Source organism: Lathyrus oleraceus, chromosome 5, assembly GCF_024323335.1.
Source record: "Lathyrus oleraceus cultivar Zhongwan6 chromosome 5, CAAS_Psat_ZW6_1.0, whole genome shotgun sequence".
In the NCBI taxonomy this organism is placed as follows: Eukaryota; Viridiplantae; Streptophyta; class Magnoliopsida; order Fabales; family Fabaceae; genus Lathyrus; species Lathyrus oleraceus.
The window spans coordinates 206,374,243-206,380,838 of NC_066583.1; positions in this window are offsets into that span (position 1 = coordinate 206,374,243).

Here is a 6,596-nt window from a genome sequence, read left to right on the forward strand (position 1 = left end):
AAATCTAACTTAGAATCAATGATGGGGAAATTTTTGGCAACTCACACTCATCAAAATGAAGAGTTTAGGAACCAGAATCTTCATACTAATGAGGTTCGTGGGCAAGTATCCACCAAAGTAGAATCCATTGTCACCCACAATAAAAGGTTGAAAACTCAAATATCTCAGGTTTAAAAGCAACAAGCTTTGTTGTCTGTCGCTCTCCCATTGTTTCTAGGATATCCTGACCAAAACCCAAGGGAACAAATGAATGCGATTATGACTAGGAGTGGTAAGTTAGTAGATGGGTTTGGTGAGAAGGATATGCAAGAGGAGAGTACAATTGAGAAGAGTGTAGAAGTAGAGGAAACCGAGTCAACACCACCTAAAAAGGTTTTCATTGAAGAGAAAAAGAAGGAGGAACCATATGTTGCTCCTCCTCCTTATACACCCCAAATCCCAATTCTGCAAATGTTTGCTCAAGTAAAGAGACCCAGTTTAGGAAGTTTGTGGAGCTACTAAAAAAGCTCTATATTAATGTTACTTTTTTCGATGTCTTATCTCAAATTCTCATGTTTTCTAAGTTCTTCAAGTAAATCCTTTACAAGAAATGGAAATTGGAAGACAATTAGACTGTGGCGCTTTCTGTGGAATGTAGCGCCTTAATTCGGAATAAATTATCGCCTAAGTTAAAAGACCCGATGAGTTTCTCGATTCCCTGTGAGATAGATGCTATGATATTTGAAATAGCCTTATGTTATATAGGGGTCAACGTCTTCTTGATGCCCTTTTCAATGTGTAAAAGGATAAAATATAGGTAACATAAAACCAACCAACATTTCTCTACAACTTACAGATAGGTCAATAAAATATGCCTTAGGTGTTGTAGAGGATGTACCTATTAGGGTCAGATACCTCTATATAACTATAGAATTTGTGATCATGGAAATAAAAGAGAATTCTCATGTCCCCATCATATTAGGCATACCTTTTATGGCTACGGTTGAGACCATCATCTATGTGAAACAAGGAAAGTTAACCTTTAAAGTATTAGAGGAAATGATTGAATTTGTGTTGCCCCACTTAATGACAATTTATTCCATCCCAAACTCTTGTTGAATTCTTAATATCAATAATCAATATGTCAAAGAATATGAAACAAAACAGAAGAAAAGAGAGATACGGGGTTTGTGAAAAAAAGGCCCCCAATACTGAGATACTAGCACATGCGCCAATCCCGAAATTTGAAAAGAAACCAATTCCATCTAACCTCAAATATGAACCCTCACAGAGAAGAGAAAAAAATAAAGAAGTAAAGAGTGCGTGAACTAGATGGACATGGTTGAGTGGACCCTCTAGAGTTTCTAGGCACAATGTGTGTCACACCCTAAATATTTCCACACCTAATTCATATACAATCATTAATCCGCATTCATTCATCTACATTAATTCATTTTAATCTTATTTTCATCACTACATAATGACCATTTCATTTGGTAATTGTGTATCTTTAGCATGCATTGGAGAAAAAGTCAACAACTTGACTTTTTCATCTAGACATTTGCCTTATGGATCATGCATCTCTTTATCTATAGCTTCTAAAATTTCAATTTTTTTATTTCAATTAGGTTGTTTGGTTTGGAATTAAGAGCTTAGGTTTATCACTTCAATTTCATTCATTGCCTCATCCATTAATTCATATATACATTTCAATTGTATACATAATTTTCGTTTTATTAAAAGCAAGCTTCAATTTTAATTCATGCATACACTTTATAAGTCACTGAAAATCTTTCCTTTTCATAGAATGTCATTTATTTTGATATTTTTTTACTATAGGCAAACATGATTTCAAATTCATATATCCAAACATGTCATGGTAAAAGTTTGAATTCAACTAAAGAATCACATTCATTTTTATTTCAAATGTGTTCAAATGTTATTACATTACATCATTGAAAATTACAAAAAGAAAAACTTAGAATTTGCAATTGTCAAATTATATTGTGTTAAATATTTGAATCTATGGAATTACAAAACATCAAATGATGCCTAATCCTACAATGTGACAAGTCTTCAATCTACAACATGCTCAAATTTCTTCATCACTAATCCATCTATTCCTAAGTCCATCTTCAAACAAACCAATATCTATCATTCCATGTCCATCATCAACAAAGACCTGAAAAGAGGAAATTTGGTCAAACACAAACTATGTCAATCAAGTGCACAAATTGTCTCTACAAAGAGGTGAGTTGTGAATACATGAAAAGCACCAAGACCTGTTCAAACAACTAATCTAAGACAAAATTTCAAAGAAATATAAGCTACTGCAGTAAAAAAAAACACAAGGGCAAGCAATAACAAAACTACAACAGTGCAGAATTACACAAAATTTTCAAAAACACACACAGATGGTACATAAAAAATTTTGAACCAAGATCGTACCTGTTTTGGCCGGTATTGCTGCGATTAGGTAGACTTTCTCTTGAATCATATTTCTGCTAACTTATTTTCGATATTTAACTTGAATGTATGACTTCCCTGCCTTTTGTAACCCTCTGTAATCAAATGGAATCAATGGGTTGGGGTTAGGTTTATGTGAGATGGGGTATATATGTTTGCCCGAGTTTCCTTGTCTACCTTCTGATCACTACTTATTTGGTTTATCGTGTTTGTTTTGTTTGTGCGATGGATTTCTGTTTTGTAACTGATTGTTGGTGGTTCCCGTTTCATTTGGGTTTGAATAAATGGGAGTTTGGTTTTTGAAACTTGAATCCATTTCTTACTTGGCCTTTTGCATCAAGTTTGGATCTAATCATCATTCTTGATGACTGTTGAAGGGTTATCCTTCTCTCACTGTCGAACTTCCATTCAAATCTTTTTTCGATTTACCTTTTTTGTTGTTTTGGGGTTTTGTTTTAGTTTGAATGCATCACTTGGTGTTGTTTGGTCTTAAGTTATTATCATGAGGGTGAAGACGGTTCGATTTCAAAGATCTGAGATGAATATTTGGGTACAGAGAAAGGAAGAAGCAAGTCGTTTGAATGGAGAAGCGAGAGTGAGGATGACTGAGAGAGTAGAATGAGGTTGGGATTCAACAAGTGAACCATGTTTATTCTTTTATTGTTGGATCGGGTTGGATCAACAACCTCCTGAATCGCGCCCACCTTTGGTTTAGGCATCGAATTTGAGTCCTTATACCCTAGCCTAGCGCCCGCACCCTAAGCCCTTTTAGGGTATTGTTTTTTATTTCTTTTTTCTTCTTGTCATTTAGTATTATTATAAAAATAAAAAATCACATAAAAAGATTTTAATTATTATTTTTGTTTATCAAATAGAATTATGATGGTTTTTTTTTATAAATAAGAACATGTAGTGTTTAGTCTTTTCTTTTAATTTTTTTTTATTAAAACCAAAATAAAAATGAAATTCTTTTTTAGATGTATGCATTAGAGTTTGTCTCATCTAATTAATTTTTTTTTAAAAAGAAGGTTCATTAGTTTTCCCTTAAGACTTAGCATTTGGTAATAGTCTTGAATCAGATTTGGCTTAATTTGTTTTATATTTGTTTGAATGTATATTTGCTTGCATGTCTTGTATTCTACTTATTAATTATATGAGTGTGTGTCACACTTGATTGTATGATCTTGCATGTATAACTTTGATTGTTAAATAAGATAAAGATGAATACATAATAAAATCACCCTTTCAAACAAGTTTCAAGCACTTGGTCAATATCAAGTTCCATTTTCAAAAATCTTGGTCAATACCAAGCTTCTGCCATCCACATTAAAATCATTTTTTAAACCTTAAAACCACTTCAAAGCTTTTTTATACTCACAAATAAAAGCTTGATCCAACGTCAAGTTTCTTTTCTCAAGCAAATCGAAAAATGACCAACCCTTAATGACTTTGACTTTTTCATAACAAAATGGAAGGAAAGAACTATTTGGGTGTAAAATCCAATCATAGTCCCAAGTATTAGACTCAAGTTGTAAAAGCTTGAAAGTCATAAATACTCTACTTCCAACCCATAAATACACCAAACACGTCCAAACCAATTTTCCTTTTGGCATTCATTCAAAGACTCTTCACAAACAAAATATATTTCATCTTGAGACGATGCAAGACAATGCTTCGTCCACTTGTATGTGTGAGTAAGCTTGCGATGTTTCCCGTAAATTTTGATTTATAAATCCATTTTTTTGTGATACAAGCGTTCCCTTCTCCACTTGTTTTCTGTAGCAAGCATTATTTTTCCGTCGACTGAGACAAAATAGCTTTAGCTAGAATCAACCAACAAAGAAACATTTTCTATCCAGAACTATGTAGCCTTGAGTTCTCCATCGCACCCAGAGATATGTAGGTGCGAGATTCAAAGTCTCACCAGACACCCTAATAAAAAATAAACATTTTTTCCCTATTCTTTTTCCTTTTTTAATAACTCTAGAAGCCTAACATTTCTCAGCTAACACTAACGTGATTAACTAACCAAATGGTCCCGATCGAGTACAATAGACGTGATGGGTGTTAATACCTCATCCTTGTGTAATCAACTCCCGAACCCTGATTTGGTTGCGACTACCATAATCATTATCGTTATCTCTTGGGTTTTATCAATATTTTCCCTTTCCCTCTTTTGGGAATAAATAGAGTTCGGTGGTGTCTTTGTTCAGTCCATCCCGCAAGCGGGCGATTGCGCTTCGCGCGATCGTGTTCTCCTTTTTTGAGGTATGACAGATGGTGACTCTTTTGGGGAAGCTCCCTATGTGAATCAAGCCTAGTTTGGTTTGTTTTTTGTGTTTATGTTTGCTTTACTTGTGTGGATTTTCTTTATCTTATTGTTGGTATCTATATTGTTATATTGTTATATAATCTGTTGTATGGTTCCATTATGTTATGGTATTGGATTGATACTCTAATTGTAAACCTTGAGAGAAAGTCTCTTTACCCGAGTCTAGAGTGAAAATATAAGATAGGATGAGGTTGAGTAGTGCGGGTCCCGGAGATGCAGTTCTCATAAGGGTCAGCACGAGAACCTCACTTAGAGTATATCCTTTGAAAATGTTGTTGCTCGGAATGTACTTTCCATAAGCTTCGATGTTTTCGCGAGGATCCGTCACTCTAAGGACCTTTGTAGAACTTTTAACGCTTTGTCCAACTAAGTAGATGGCCGTGTAGTGCTGGTCCTGGAGATGTAGTTCTCGTAAGGGTAGACCCTAAGATCTTGCTCATGGTAGATTTTCTTGAAGGAGTTGAAGACCAAGATGTAGTTTCCATAAGTGACAAACATTCTTATGGATCTATGACTCTGGTGTCCTTTTTATAAACCTTAGATCATACTTGATGATACCCCTTTTATGGAAAGCAATCAAATTCGTCAGTACCTCGAACCTTTGAACCTATACCTAAAACAAATAAAAAATGCATTACATTGATTCACATACCATTGCATATGTATTCATTAGCATGTATTGCATATCAAGAAAAAAAACTCATTATGTTTTCTTCCCCTAGTCCCACCGTGAACCCTCAACACCATTACAATACTCGAGCCAACGCTCATCAAAGGATGGTTGATCAAGAATAAGAACTAGAAATCCCGAGTTCATAACTCTGCGAACTAAGAGGAAATATGGGTTAAATCATGGAGATGGTTCAAGCTCTGTCCACCAAGTTTGACACTCCTCGAGCAACAGTCATTCCAAAGGTCTACATACCTACCTCTGAGCCTTAACTTGTGAGGATTGTGCCTTCTACTTGGCCAATTTTTGGTCAACCTCCTGGCTACACGCCACCATTGGAAAGTTCCCCATGCATTTTGAAATCTAACCAACAAGTGGTACCTTTACCCTTCACCACCAAGGCGTATCATGTGGTCCATAGGGTCTCTCTACCAATCATTCATACACATGTACAACCATAGTTTGAAGATCATCATCAAATATACCATGCTCCTAATCTTTTGATGAAGAGGATGAAAGACGTGAGGATATAAAAGGCTTAAAGGAAAATTATCAGGACCTTGGGAAAATATTTAGAGCTACGGAAGGCGAAAGAGTCTTTGGTGCAGCTGCCAAAGAAATGTGCTTGGTATCCGGTCTTGTGATCCTCATGAAATTCAAGACCCCTGATTTCGATAAGTATGAGGGCCACTTATGCCCCAAAATCCATCTGATTATGTACTATCGAAAGTGGTCGCACATGTCGAGGATGACAAACTGATGATACATTATTTTCAAGATAACTTAAAGGGGGATTCCTCCAAATGGTACTTGATCCTTGACTAGAGATATATCTAGTGCTTCTGAGACTTATCTAACGCCTTCATCAAGCACTATAAATATCACATGGATATGGCCCCAGATAGGACGCAATTTCTTAGCATGTCCCAGAAAGGCAATGAGTCTTTCAAGGAATACGCACAATGATGGAGAGAGGTGGCCTCGCAAGTTGAACCACGTCTTGTCGAGAAGGAGTTGGTGGATTGGTTCATGGACAGAAGGTGAGTAGCGTATCAACAAGTTTCTCTAACCTAGTTTTTGTGGCTATAAAGGTTGAGCTTGGGATGAAAAATGGCAAGATGATAACTATTGTCGAAACCTCCAACAAAA